Genomic DNA, 15,863 nt, shown 5'->3' on the forward strand with positions numbered 1-15,863 from the left:
TATGTAAACATTTATGAAATTAGTTTGGTAATTTGAGGTGAAACCAATCAGAATATGAATGATATTCATATCTGCTGTGGACCATATACTGAGGGGTGCACTCCAAGTGCTGAGGGCCATTTTAGTTTGCATATTAAGCCCAGCTCACCACACCCCGCCCTCTCCGACAAACTTTTACTCTGAAGTGCACTGAACCAGCCATAAACTGCCACACACCGTAAAAGAACTCCAGTCTTTTGTGAAGACATCCACAGTAAAGGGCACTAGCCAGCAGTGAGCAGCCAGCAGTGTACCAGCCAGCAGTGAGCAGCAGCTAATGCAGACAGAAGGATGACCAATCTCTGGACCAAGCAGCCATCCATCCCATTCCCCTGGCTTGCAAGCAGGTACTGTTTCGTCTGTTGAAAGGAACAAATAAATGAAAGTAGTAGCAGCTTAGTGGTGTTTGTGTGAAGTTTTCCTGGTTCTGCCTACCTGCCTACTCCAAGCCCAAGTTTGTGTGTTGAGCTTGAGTTATTGTTGCTCAGAAAAATACAATGATATGTGATCTTATCATTTCTACTCAATAATTAGTGGTGGTCCTAGCCAGCATAACAAGGCAAAAAAAATAATAATAATAATAAAATAAAGAAAGAAAGAAAGGGCCTCTTTAGCACAAACACTTTAGCTGCTTCAGACTCCTGCTAGCACACAGGATTCTGTAAAAGTCCTGTGTCTGGAGTTAGACCTGTTAGATGTCCCTCTCTGGGCTCTGTCACTCTGAGCCTCTACTTAGGTGTGGGATGCAGAACTTCATTTCTCTCAACCCCCAAAATACCTCTCACCCCTCTCTCTGGTCTAATACCCCTTAATAATTTCATGCTTTCAAAAACAAATGCCTGGAATAGATGCTGACCTCAATCAAAAGAACACAAAGGCCTGGCAACTGAGAGAACAAAACAGAGATTAAAGTCTCAAACAAAATACAGTGCCACACGAACATCAGTGCTATTTGGGTTTATTTAATATGTTCCTTAAAAAAAAGCCATGTTGTTTACTTTTAAGAAGATGAAAGGCTAAAACATGGCTGAAGCTTTGAAAGTGTGAAATGCAGAAAGGGGTGGGAGAGGACATGGTTACTAATTGTGCCTTTGATGTCAGGGAATTAGAAAGCTTTATAAGGACCTGCAAGCTTCAGCATTCTGAGAAGAGCTGCACATGCAGAGAGTGATTGAAGTCTGGGCATGGATGCATTTGCTCATTTCTGTTCTACTTGCTTCTCTTTCTTCGTGGATTGTATGGGGGGTGAGTTCCTCATTAACTGACAAACTGTAATTTAATAGCCACAAAGAGTAACCACCCAAGTAGGGCTTAGCTTTGCCAAATCCATTCTGAATGTTAAAATGCCTTTTCTAATTTTTAAAGAATGAAATAAGTAACTGTAGGCTGTTCGCTGTAATTTGAAACTGGCAAAAACATGTGGAATGTTTTAGGGGTCAGGGCTGTGAGCATCACGTCTTAGCCATTTGATCATCCCAGGTCAATGCCATGGAAAGCTGGGGGTTTGGCTTCCCCAGTTCTCTACATGGCTCCATTCCTAAACACATCCTCTCCTATCCTGCATAATTCTCTTTCCCATCATGTCCTTCACTCTCTCACATACACGGCCCTCTCTCCCCAGAATCTATGCTCCTTCATCTGCTCCCCAGGTCATCTGCCCCTCCTGAATCCCTGGGTCTGCACCAATCTCCTCCCATTGCTAAGGGTCTGCCATGGGCTTGGAATCCCCCATCCTCCATTCCCGAGCTCTTCTGTCACTACTTCCTAGTTCTTTATTGCACTGGATTCTAAAATTAAAACAAAGACGTTTTACAAAGTGACCTCAGTGGAAGTATTTTTATTACCTCAAACTTAAGGAATTGGAGCCAGAGAGTCTGGATTAGCACTTTCACAGGTAAAGAACAAGTTAATTCTTTATCACTTACATCTCTGAGGATTTTTTGGAGTTTTATTCAAAAAAAAAAAAAAGAGGTCTCTGCTCAGATGTCCTTTGAGCTTGTGTCCATGCTGTCTAAAATTAAAACAATCAGATAAGTGATCTGTTCCAATATGTGAACTTATACTTTATTAAAAAGTCCTAAAAGCATAAAAGTTAAAGTCAAATTTGAGTATGTACACATTTTTATGTTGATTTTTTTGTTAAGAGTATAATTAACTGAACTTGAGATTGCTGTGCATTATAGAATTTTGGTCAGAGTATCTTAAGGGAAGAAACAAGTTAAACCCAATATAGTTTTGAATGTATTGTGTTGTTTATAATGTGAAGAAACACTGGTTTCCTCATAGCCGTTCAATACCATTCTTGCAAAGACTTGCTCTTATGTGTAGTGCATGAGTTGTTTTAAGCATATCTATATTTATAGAGTGGTGCTAAGAGATAGGTTCTATTCTCATTTTATCTCATATTCTCATGCATACTGAGGCTATGGATTTTACTGATGCTTCAGGGCCTTGGTGCTCCTGAGCTGAGTCTTGGGTCAAGCGTCCATGTTGTGGAGATCTCAGGAGGTCTTCAATGTCTTTACCAGTGAAACCCTGTGTAAACATCCCGAGGCCAGGTCTTATCCCCACAGTAGGGGGTCAGAGAGGGAGGTTGTGAGAGCCTCAGATATCTTCAGAGTATGGTGGATGGTCTGAGAGGAGAGGAGCCTTCTGATTAAAGACGAGCAGAAAGATGAAGGTATACCTAAGAGTGAGCTCTGTATGGAAGGTGGCTCGGCATGAAGGTGTGTGTGTGGGGGAGCGGGTAGGACAGTCAGAAGTGCATGGATTAGATCAGAGTATGGAGTATATTAATTAGAGAATAAGATTAATTTGCCAACATTGATCAATATTCAATGAATAGATCTGTCTAAATACCTTAACTAATAAGATCCTTCTGCACACAAAGCTGTTTATTGAAGGAAGAATGATGGAAGATTTTCTTAATGTCAAAGTATATTCAATTATTAAAACTCATGATAATGAAGAAAACCGATACATAGTTGCTGTAGGTACAACGTAGACCTTTTCCCTTAGAAGCTCTTTGCTTTTTGTTCGTTGCTTTTTCCCTTTTCCAGGTCTGGCCTTAACATCAGTTTAGCCCATTGCCTTCTGGTGTAATGTGAAGATTGGGAGCTGGGCACAGAATTTCCAAAAGGCAAGTTCAGCCCTTGAGAATAGCAACTCTGCCTTGGCCAACATTGTCATTTCTCTGCCCCTCATCCAACCCTCATTTTCAGATGGTTTTGAGAAGGAGGAAACTGCATGGGTGTTTTGTTGATCTACCTAAGTTCAAGACTAAGCTTCAGTGGTAACCTTCCAGAGGGTCGGATAATCTCAGGTAAGCAAACTAACTACCATGTCTGCACAGGGGCATAAACATTTTAGGCACCAGATACCCCAAATCAGCACATAAATATCAGGCTCCTTTTAAAAAATTTCACATCAATTCTGTCCCATGAGCTCAAATTCTTTAATGGTTTTATTTATTTTTGAGAGAGAGACAGAGAGAGAGAGAGAGAGAGAGAGAGAGAGAGAGAGAGAGAGAGAGAGAAAGTGGGGGAGGGGCAAAGAGAGAGAGACACACACACAAATCTGAAGCAGGCTCCATGCTCTGATCTGTCAGCACAGTCACAGATGATGACCTGAGCTGAAGTCAGACAATCAACCAAGCCACGCAGGCGCCTCCTATGAGCTTAAATTCTTATGCACAGTGGCAGGATTATGGATAGAATTCAATTGCATAAATACTTAGGAAGTAACCCCTACTCTGGAGACAGGTGCAGTGCTAGCTGCTGCAGTCTATATGCCACATTCTAATTATCTGGAGAATGAGGATGCCCACTTACCAAGCTAGAACTTCAAAGAACCTTAAAATTCACTTTTCTCCTTCAAAACTTTGGCCAAAGGAGGGACCTAAGGTTCTCCCCACAGGCTGGTGTCACTGATAGCCTAGTCCTTAGCATGGGGGCAGAGGTGAAATATTTTTTTTTAATATATGAAATTTATTGTCAAATTGGTTTCCATACAACACCCAGTGCTCATCCCAAAAGGTGCCCTCCTCAATACCCATCACCCACCCTCCCCTCCCTCCCACCCCCCATCAACCCTCAGTTTGTTCTCAGTTTTTAACAGTCTCTTATGCTTTGGCTCTCTCCCCAGAGGTGAAATATTAAAAGGGTCAATGACCAAGTTAATTTCTGAAGAAAACATATTACTACCATATTACTAACAAAAACAATGACAGCTACTGTGTTCTAGGCAGTAAATCAGTAGCTTTATGTTTATTTCCTCATTCTATTCTTATGATATTTATCATCTTCAATGTAAGGATGAGAAAACTGAAACCCAGAGATTAAATTACTTTCTGAAGTTCCATAGCCAGTAACAGGGCTAGGATGTGCCCTTAATTTTGATGATGTTCTGTGTGTGCAGTAATGACATTCTGTCTATATCTTGGATTTGCCACTTCCAATGTCTCCTCCCACAATTTCTGGTTGACCTCATAAGGTATATAGCTGATTAAAATGTCTGCAAAAGGGCATCATTCAAATGTTGATTTGAAATTATCTCTCTGAAGCCTTCCCTCCCCCTAAGATGCCTCCTATACTTTGTGTATTAAACAAATAAACAAACAAACAAACAAAAAACCCTACTCAGTTTCAGACATGTAAAATGTGGCTAATTTTGAAATGCAAAATACAACACCTTAGAGGGGTGATGTATGGAATAGCTGAATTACTATACTGTACATTTGAAACTAATATAACACTGTAATGTAACAATTTTAACAAACTGGAATTAAAATAAAAACTTAAAAAATAGCTCCTATACTCTCCAAAACCTTGCTCCCCTACTTCATTCTGTTACCTTGAAAATTCTCAGCCTAATTTAAAACATTCTTAAAAGAAAATTTTAAATATCACCCATGAAGCCAGGTTACCTGGAAAGGTAGATGTGATATTTGGAAACCTCCAAAAGTTGTTTGGAGTCAGGTGTTGCAAAAAGCAAACACACAAACTAAGAATCATGTGATTAACCCTGGCAAGGTTGTTTTCATTCAAATGTAGAGGTTTAATGAGCCAGGTTTTTTTTTTTTTAATATGAAATTTATTGTCAAATTGGTTTCCATACAACACCCAGTGCTCATCCCAACAGATGCCCTCCTCAATGCCCATCACCCACCCTCCTCTCCCTCCCACCCCCCATCAATTATTCTCAGTTTTTATAACTCTCTTATGGTTTGAATGAGCCAGGTTTAACTCCTATGGACACCACACTGGTCCAAGGGAAGAATTTCCAACCTGGCAGACCAAGAGGAGTCCTTTCGAGGGTGATGCCTTTGAAAAAAACCTCAGAGACTTTAAAAAACTTTAGAGACACAGATGATCTCTTTAAAGTAGCTTACCTAAAGACATATATCAACAGTTTCTTGATTATACATACAATTATACATTTGCTCATTTTTCACATACACTTTATTCTGACATTATGAAATATACACAAAAACATAAATTTGAGGGATTAGATGAAAAAATGAATAGAAATAAAATTTCCAATACTTATTTTCCTCACCCCAGTGGACTGTGCTCTCTCCCTCAGGAAGGCATGTTCCATTTTAGAGACAGCACCTTCTCTCTCCTCCTGTCCTTAGAGATTATTGCTTCCAAAATGATTGCAGCAATGATCTTCAAAGGATATTAGCCTACAAAGCCAATATCCAAGAGGTTGCAAAATGGTTTCCTGTGGGCCCATCACTCATTGTGGCCATCATTTCATGGGAGGGTCTTGCTGGGAGAATTCTCAGAAACAGCTGGGGAGATACAGGAAATAGTTTTGGGCTGAGGCAGGTATGACAGCAAAGCAGTGAAGGTTGGTTCAGCTGGCTGTTGGGATTTTGGCTATAGAACTTTAGAGGAGATTAAGGTACTATTTTTATTTTATTAGCATGTAAATGATCCAAACTCATACTTTGCTATAAGGCAAAATGTGCCCCTCTGGGTCCCCTCTCTATCAGGGCTTCTGCCCTGAACCTCTACACTTCTTCTACCCAATTCTGGCTTCCTCCCTGGAGCTCCACCTGTCTGTGCTCCACTGAGGCTGTTGCTCCCTGATGACCCCACTTTTCCACTTCCTTCCTCCATCACAGTGAAATGATGACTTGAGGAGATCAGATAGCAGCTCAGAGGTAACTTTTCTGAACAGTTGCCCCTTCACTTGTATTCTTGAAGATGCAAGGAAATTAAAGGACTCCATTTCTTTCTCTTTTTAAAAAAAATTTATTTACCTTTTCCCCCAGTCTGAGATATAATTGACATACAGTACTGTGTAAGTTTAATGTGCACAACATAATTATTTGACTTATATATACTGTGAAGTGATGATCACAGTCAACATCCATCATGTTTTATAGAAAGAAAAACAATGTTATTTTTTTAAATTTGTGATGAGAACTCTTAGGATCTAGCTTATTGATTTTTATTTTTTATTTAAATTCAAGTTGGATACCATACCGTGTAGTCTTGGCCTCAGTAGTAGAACCCAGTGATTCATCTCTTACATGACACCCAGTGCTCATCCTGAAAAGCACCCTCCTTAATGCCCTTACCCATTTAACCCATCCCTCCCTCACCCTCCGACTCCAGCAACTCTCAGTTTGTTCTCTGTATTTAAGTGTCTCTTATGGTTTGCCTCTGTTTTTATCTCATTTTCCTTCCCTTCCCCTATGTTCATCTGTTGAGTTTCTCAAATTCCACATGAGTAAAATTATATGATGTCTTTCTTTGACTGACTTATTTCACTTAGTATAATACACTCTAGCTCCATCCACGTTGTTGCAAATGGCAAGATTCCATTCTGATTGCTGAGTAACATTCCATTTTGTGTGTGTGTGTGTGTGTGTGTGTATGTATGTATGTATGTATGTATGTATACCACATCTTCTTTATCCATGCAAAAGTTGATGGACATTTGCGTTCTTTCCATAATTTGGCTATTGTTGATAGCACTGCCATAAACATTGGGGTACACATGCCTCTTCGAATCAGCATTTTTGTATCCTTTCTAGTAGTACAATTGCTGGGTCATAGGGTAGTTCTATTTTTAACTTTTTGCAGAACCTCCATACTGTTGTCCAGAGTGGCCATATTCCCACCAACAGTGCAAAAGTGTTTCCCTTTCTCTGCATCCTTGCCAACATCTGTTGTTTACTGAGTTGTTAATTTTAGCAATTCTGACAGGTGTGAGGTGGTAACCACAATGAGATTTGTATTTCCCTGATGATAAGTGATGTTGAGCATCTTGTTATGTGTCTGTTAGTCATCTGGATGTCTTTGGGAAAGTGTCTATTCATGTCTTCTGCCTATTTCTTCACTGGATTATTTGTTTTTGGGGTGTTGAGTTTGGTAAGATTTTTACAGATTTTGGATACTAAACCTATATCTGATATACCATTTGCAAATATCTTTTCCAATTCTGTCGTTAGCCTTTTAGTTTTGTTTCCTTTGCTGTGCAGAAGCTTATCTTGATGAGGTCCCAATAGTTCATTTCTGTTTTTGTTTTCCTTGCCTCTGGAGACATGTCAAGCAAGAAGTTGCTGTGGCCTAGGTCAAAGAGGTTGCTGCCTGTTTTCTTCTCTAGGATTTTGATGATTTGTTGTCTCACGTTTAGGTCTTTCATCATGTTGTTTATTTTTGTGTGGTGCAGTTTCATTCTTCTGCATGTCACTGTCCAGTTCTCCTAGCACCAATTGCTAGAGACTGTCTTTTTTTCACTGGATACTCTCTCCTGTTTTGTCAAAGATTATTTAGCCATATGCTTGTGGGTCCATTTCTGGGTTCTCTATTTTCTTCCATTGATCTATGTATCTATTTTTGTGCCTATACCATACTGTCTTGATGATTACAGCTTTGCAATACAGTTTTAAGTCTGGAATTGTGATGCTTTCAGCTTTTTCTTTTTCAACATTACTTTGTCTATTCAGGGCCTTTTGTGGTTCCATACAAATTTTAGGATTGCTTGTTCTAGCTCTGTGAAGAATGCTGGTGCTATTTTGATAGGTATTACATTGAGTATGTAGATTGCTTTGGGGAGTATTGACATTTTATTTATTTTTTTATTATGAAATTTATTGTCAAATTGGTTTCCATACAACACCCAGTGCTCATCCCAACAGGTGGGGGAGTATTGACATTTTAACAATATTTGTTCTTCCAATCCATGAGCATGGGAATGTTTTTCCATTTCTTTGTGTCTTCAATTTCTTTCATAAGCTTTCTATAGTTTTCAGCGAACAGATCTTTTACCTCTTTGGCTAGGTTTATTCCTAGGTATTTTATGGGTTTTAGTGCAATCATAAATGGGATTGATTCCTTGATATCTCCTGCTGCTTCATTATTGGTGTATTAGAAATGCAACCGATTTCTGTACATTGATTTTATATCCTGTGACTTTGCTGAATTCATGTATCAGCTTCAGCAATTTTTTGGTGGAGTCTTTCAGGTTTTCCATGTAGAGTATCATGGCATCTGCGAAGAGTGAAAGTTTGACTTCTTCCTTGCCAATTTGGATGCCTTTTATTTCTTTTTGTTGTCTGATTGCCGAGGCTAGGACTTCCAGTACTGACTTTAAAATATATCTTACAGCAGTGTTAAGGATAACCGTCTTGTATATTACAACCCTAGTACTTATAACTGGAATTTTGTACCTTGAACCACCTTCATCCAATTCCCCATCCCACCACCTCCTACCCTTGGTAACCACAAATCTGATGTTTTCTTCTATGAATTTTTTTTAAGATAAAAAGATTCCACATACAAGTGAGATCATATAGTATTTGTTTTTCTCTGACTACTCTCAGTATAATGCCATCAAGGCCCATCCATGTTGTTGCAAATGGCAGATTTCTTTTTAATGGCTGAATAACACTTGTTATACACATATACCCAATTCCTTTATCCATTCATTTGTTGATGTATACTTTGGTTGTTTCCATGTATTGACTATGTTAGTAATGCTGCTATAAACATTAGGATGTAGAATCTCTCTTCAACAATGTTTTCATTTCCTTCAATTACATTCCCTGAAGTGGAATTACTGGATCATATGGTAGTTCAATTTTTAGTGTTTTGAGGAAACTGCATACTGTTTTCCATAGTGACTGTACAAATTTACATTCCCACCAACAATGTTCTGGACATCCTTACCAGCATGTTATCTCTTATATTTCTGACGATAGCTTTTTTTTTTAATGTTTTATTTTTGAGAGGGAGAGAGACAGAGGAGAGAGAGAGAGAAAGACAGACAGAGAGAGAGAGAGAGACAGACAGACAGACAGTGTCAGGGAGGGGAAGAGAGGGAGACACAGAATCAAAGCAGGCTCCAGGCTCTGAGTGGTCAGCGCAGAGCCTGATGTGGGGCTTGAACTCACAAACTGTAAGATCATGACCTGAGCCAAAGTTGGCACTTAACCACTGAGCCACCCCAGGCGCCCCCTGATGGTATATACTCTAATATGAGATAACTCATTGTGGTTTTGATTTGCATTCCCTAATGATTAGTGATGTTGAGCACCTTTTCATGTACCTGCCATTCATAGATCCCCTTTGGAAAAATGTGTATTCAGGCCCTTGGCCCAGTTTTAAAATTGGACTATTTATTTTGCTATTGGGTTGTAGGACTCTTTATATATTTTGGATACTAACCCCTTCTCAGGTATATGGTTTGCAAATATTTTTTCCCATTCCACAGGTTGTCTTTTCATTTTGTTGATGGTTTCCTTTGCTGTGCAGAGGCTTTTTAATGTAGTCCCACTTGTTCATCGATTTTGTTGCATTTTAGGTATCATTTCCAAGAAGTCATTGCCAAGACCTATGTCAAGGAGCTTTTTCCTGTTTTCTTCTAGTTTTATGGTTTCTAGTCTTACATTTAAGTCTTTAATCCCTTTTGAGTTAATTCTTTGCGAGTGGTATTAAGATAAAGATTTAGCTTCATTCTTTTACATGTGAATATCCAAGTTTCCCAGCACCATTTAACTGTCTTTTCCCCATTGAGTGTTCTTGGCTCCCCTGTCAAATACAGTTGGCTGTATATGCATGGGCTTATTTCTATGCTCTCGATTCTGTTCTATTGGTTTATACATTTCTTTTATGCCAGTACTATTCTGCTTGATTACTATTGCCTTGTAATATAGCTTGAAATGAGTAAGTATGATGCCTCCCACTTTTCTTTCCCTCAGGATTGCTTTGGCTATTCTGGGTCTTTGGTGGTTCCATGTACATTTTAGGATTATTTTCTCTATATCTGTAAAAAAAAAAAAAATGCTATTGGAATTTTGATATAGATTGCATTGAATCTACAAATGCCTTTGAATAGTGTGGACATTTTAACATTAATTCTTCCAGTCCATAAACACAGAATATCTTTCCATTTATGTCTTATTTGATTTTTTTTCATTAATGTTTTGTGGTTTTCAGAGCAGAGATATTTTACCTCTCTGGTTAAATTTATTCCTAAGTATTTTATCGTTTTTGACTATTGTAAATGAGATTGTAACAATTTCTTTTTCAGATAATTTAATAGAAACGCTGAGTTTTTTGTATGTTGACTTTGAATCCTGCAACTTTACTGTATTTGTTAATTAGATTTAACAGTTCTGGTTGGGGGGGGGGTCTTTAGAATTTTTCTATGTGTAAAATTATGTCATCTGAAAATAAAGACAATTTTGCTTTTTCTTTAAATGACTGCATTTCTAATAGAGGAATGTCAGACTCCCTAACAGTGATGGGAGGGAGTTTTTGGTTGAGGGGCCTTTCCAAGTCCTATTCTATATTTCATCCTATGGAAAGGTAGTTTCTTGCATTGTACTAAGTTGAAACATGGGATTCAGGCAGATTTTACCAAATTAGTATTGTAAATAAGAAAATGCCTTAATAAAAGTACCAGTCCCTGTCAGTGTCTCCGAGACCCTCTCTAAGAACTCCAGTATCTCTGAACCAGAGAACAAGGCAATAAATGAGATGTGGATCTTAGTGACAAAGTGTCATGGGGGACAAGTTTGAACAAAAGTAGTAACTCCTCAAACCTGAGATGAGAAAGAAAAACACAGGATTTCTTTAACCTCAGGGAAAAGAGTGGGACGAGCATGACTACAGACAGACTAAACAGACAGAGAATTTAATAAATACAATGGAAAAATAATTTAACATCCCAACAGGAATGTATTTAGGGTCCATGCTGTCAGAGGGCTGGTCCTTTTGTCTAAATTTCTTAGATTAATGCATGACACCACAGACTTATAGGAGAGAGGTAATAGGGTTTTGAGTGTTGCAGTATTGGACAGTGATGTATAAAGAGACAGAAACAACACTTCATACGTCAGGGGACTCGCCAAAAAATACCAAGTTAGTTGTCAATGGAAGAGTCTGTACTATTTAAGTGTAGTAGAGACCCTAGAACCAAATCAACTGAAGCTTTCACACTTTTGTTGCAGCTACAGTTCTTAACAAGGTGGATGTATACATCTTGGCTACTGATATAACAAGATTAAATATAGCAATGGGCCTCTGATGATTTCCATTTAATTGAATCAGTTCCCTAATGCTTGTTCAGATTTGTAATGAAAGGAAAGGGGGTGGAGACAGGGGAGCATTTGTGAATCTAGAATAATGGAAACAATCTTTTGGAAGGTGGTTATTGTATCTTTGTGTCCAATCATATTTCTTTTAACTTGAAAAAATGTATATTCATTAAAAGATACTTAATAGACTTTACTTATATGTAATTAATCTAGAGAGATCAACTCTTTCTAAGTTGTCAGATTTCTGTCAATACTAAGTTTGGTAGACAAAAATGCTCATAATCATTTTGAACTCAAGTTTGGAGAATTTTTACACAATCATCCCTACTGCTTTTACTTTTATGTGGTGAACAGCAAATCTTTGTTATCTGATGGCCACTTTAGAAAACCCATAGGCAGGGGCACCTGGGTGGCTCAGTTGGTTGAGTGCCCAACTTCAGCTCAGGTCACGATCTCGCAGTTCGTGAGTTTGAGCCCCACGTCAGGCTCTGTAATGACAGCTCAGAGCCTGGAGCGTGCTTCAGATTCTGTGTCCCCCCTCTCTCTGCCCACCCCTACTTGTGCTCTGTCTCTCTCTTTCAAAAATGAATAAACATAAAAAAAAAAATTAAAAAAAGAAAGAAAATCCATAGACAGTTTAAGAATAAAATACATCTTAATACTTTTACTGTTTCAAATTTGGGTATGACTTTGGGAAAGGCAAAATCAAGAATAGTTTTGAGAGAGGACAAGATATGTGCTAAGTATCTAAAATAGGAAAAAGGGGTGCCTGGGTGGCTCAGTCAGTTTAGCAACAGACTCTTGGTTTCGGCTCCAGTCATGATCTCACAGTTTTGTGAGCTTGAGCTCCACATTGGGCTCCGAGCTGGCAGTGCGAAACCTGCTTGGGATTGTCTCTCCCTCCCTCTCCCTACCCCTCCCCTACTTGTGCTATCTCTGCCTCTCTCAAAATAAATAAATTTATTTAAAAAAAAAATAGGAAATAATGATTCTCTAGACAAAAATACCTTGGTTTACTCAAACTTGATTTTTACCTTTATTTTATATTATTCATGCACAGATTGCAATAATTTAATATACCTTTATATGTATTTAGGCGTGGACATTTATATTTAATAAACCTAAGTTTATATCTATTGCTTTACAATAGAATTTGTCAGGGGCACCTGGCTGGCTCAGTCAGTTAAGTGTCCAACTCTTGGTATCAGCTCAGGTAATGATTTCATGGTCATGGGATCGAGCCCTGCCTCAGGCTCTATGCTGAGCTTAGAGCCTGCTTGGGATTCTTTCTCTGCTTCTCCTTTCTTTCTCTCAAAATAAATAAACTTTAGAAAAAAAAAGTATAATTATATTAAATAAAGGATGTAGGAGTACCTGGGTGACTCAGTCAGTTGAACATGCAACTCTTGATTTCAGGCCATGATTTCATGATTTCACAGTTCATGATTTTCACGGTTCATTGAGCCTCAGTGTTGGGCTCTGTGCTGACAGCACAGAGCCTGCTTGAGATTCTCTCTATCCCTCTCCTGCTCTCTCTTGTGTGAGCTCACGCTCTCTCTCTCAAATACTTAAAAGAAAAAAAAAGTATACATATTAAATTTACCATCTTAATAAGGAGTAAATCATATTCATTATGCTACATACATATTTGTATTTCTCTGTAATTATTGTACCTGATTTATATTGTTTATAATATATAAAGTGTTAACAATTAGTATAACATATAACATTCTTAACACTTTATATTATCTTTAACTTAAGTGACCAACAAATTTTTTCTCCATACAATGAAGAAAATTAGAGAACAGAATATGAAGAATTATTCATCTATTAAAAAAATTTTTTTTAATGTTTATTTATTTGAGAGAGAGAGACAGACAGACAGCATGAGGGAGGGAGGGGCAGAGAGTGGGAGACACAGAATCTGAAGCTAGCTCCAGGGTCTGAGCTATCAGCACAGAACCTCTTGTGGGGCTCGACCTCATGAACCATGAGATCATGACCTGAGTTGAAGTCTGACACTTAACCCACTGAGCCACCCAGGAGCCCCAAGAGAGGTAAGTTTAGATGCAGAAAAGTTTTGATGTATATACATATATAAAGAGTGACAGATGGTTTAGACAGTAACTTGGACCCTTGAAAATGTTATCAAGCTGTGTGATCAAAAAACCAGTACTTGTTACTCCTGGAAGTTTGTGAAGGAGAGGATACCACCTATATTAAGCAAAATTACCTCTCTTTTAGAAAAACAGGACAAATAATCTCTTCAGGGATTTCTTCGGTTTTTTTTTGTTGTTGTAAGGTACCTCCTAAGTGCACCATCTTATTATTTGTGTCAAAAGCTCCTCAAAATGGCCAGTGCAATTCCACTTGGTGGAACTGCTCTTGGTGAAACTGTGCTAGTTAGGATGCTAAGTATTAGTATTGCGATGACAAAAGATGCCCCTGGAAGAGGTGCAATTTTAGATTGAGAAGATGTCAAGAGAACTGGAATGGTCCTTAAAAGTAGTGCTAGCGCTCAGGTAACTTCTCCGAGACCCAAAGACAAACCAAGCAAGAAGTCCTTAAAAGGTTTTGAAATGATATGAAGCAAAGGAATGACAATATGGGGATTTCCATGGGTCTACTTGGGGATGGACTTACCATGTTTGCAGGTAATCTTTAAGGAGGCCCCCAGGATCCTTGCCTCTTGGCAGTCATACATTTGTGTAATTCCCCTCTTCCTTGAGTTTTGCTGGACTTATGACTTGCTTCTAACCAATGGAATGCAACAAAGGTGATGGAACGTACATGACTGCATTTGCATGATTACCTAAGAGTATAGCACATGATGAGGTTTTTGGAGGTGTTAGTGGGGTTCACAGGGTCCGGAGTCCATGGCCAAGAAAGAATTCTTGAAGACATCTTTGGTGCAAAAAGGTGATTTTATTTAAGCACCCTGCCCTGGATGATGAGGAAAGACTGGTTATATACTATGGGGTTGGGGGAGGTAAAGTCCAGGGGAAGTTTCCAGGGAGATTTTCATATGCTAAAGACTCACAGGACACTGGAGGCCTAGCTACTGTCAAGCTAAGGCTGTTTTTCCTTCTAGCAAAACATTAAGACACTAGGGTGTTCCTAAAAAAACATTTTACTCTGCCAGCCTCAAGTATTTGTCAATGGGCTGCATGTTACAAGGGAATGGAGTTCTATCTGCCATTTCCTTCTGCCTTTGTTTCCCACTGTGGAGGGCTAGTGGAGACCTAGGTCCTGAAGGACTATGATCTCTACCAGTTAACCTTTTGTTAACCACTTTCCTTTGTTCTTGGGCAGCCAGGAGTGCCTGAGGAGTATCACACATATCCCACCTGGTTGGGTTGTGGGGGGTGTTTGTGGTCTGTCAGCTTGCCTTGTGCTCCCTCATTAGCACACATCTTGCTAGTTTCTCTCTTCAACACTGACTGCCTTTGAAGAAACAACTTGCCATGAATCCTACAATCACAAGCAAATGAAATGAGAGAGCTTGGAAGCAGATCCTTTCCCAGTCAAGGCTGAGGAGAACTCAGCCTTGTGAGACCGTAAGTGACTAAGCCTAGCTAAGCCCAGACTTCTGACCCACAGAAACAGTGGGATGATTAAGTGTGTGTTGCTTTAAGCAACTGGGTTTGTGGTAATTAGTTACCCAGCAATAGAAAACTAATGCACTAGCTTATACCCATGTGCGCCTTATACTTTTCTCCTTATAGACAATTTTATTTACAAATATTCAACTTAACATTTAGGCCCTTTTTTCTAGTCATGGACTGTTGAGGTTAAAATTACTTACCTAAACTTTATTAGAATCTTTGGGTAAAAATTAACCAATGTTCTTTTCCCCATTTTAAACATTAATATTAGTATAGTGAAAGAGATGGCAATAAATTAGCAGGGACCAGCTTTTATTAACACAGCTATCCTCAAACCACCTCCAGCAAGGACACATTTTGTTGTAGCATACAGGTTTCTCTCCAACTAGAATGAGCTCTCTGAAGTTAGTGTCCTCTGGCTTTAAGGTCTCCTCCAGGCCTTACATATACTAGATATTTCATAATTGTTGAATTGAAACTGTAATTGCATTCAAGCTTAGTAATTAATGATATCTGGCTCATTTCAGGTAGCAATTCTGAATGCTCTAAAACATCAAGACCTATGACAGGATGAATACTACACAAATTATGAGTAGTATGCCAATGTTATTGTTGCCCAAACTAAACCTCACAAAAGACAAAGGGAAATAGGCAACTAGAAT

Source organism: Prionailurus viverrinus, chromosome A3, assembly GCF_022837055.1.
Source record: "Prionailurus viverrinus isolate Anna chromosome A3, UM_Priviv_1.0, whole genome shotgun sequence".
Lineage (NCBI taxonomy): Eukaryota > Metazoa > Chordata > Mammalia > Carnivora > Felidae > Prionailurus > Prionailurus viverrinus.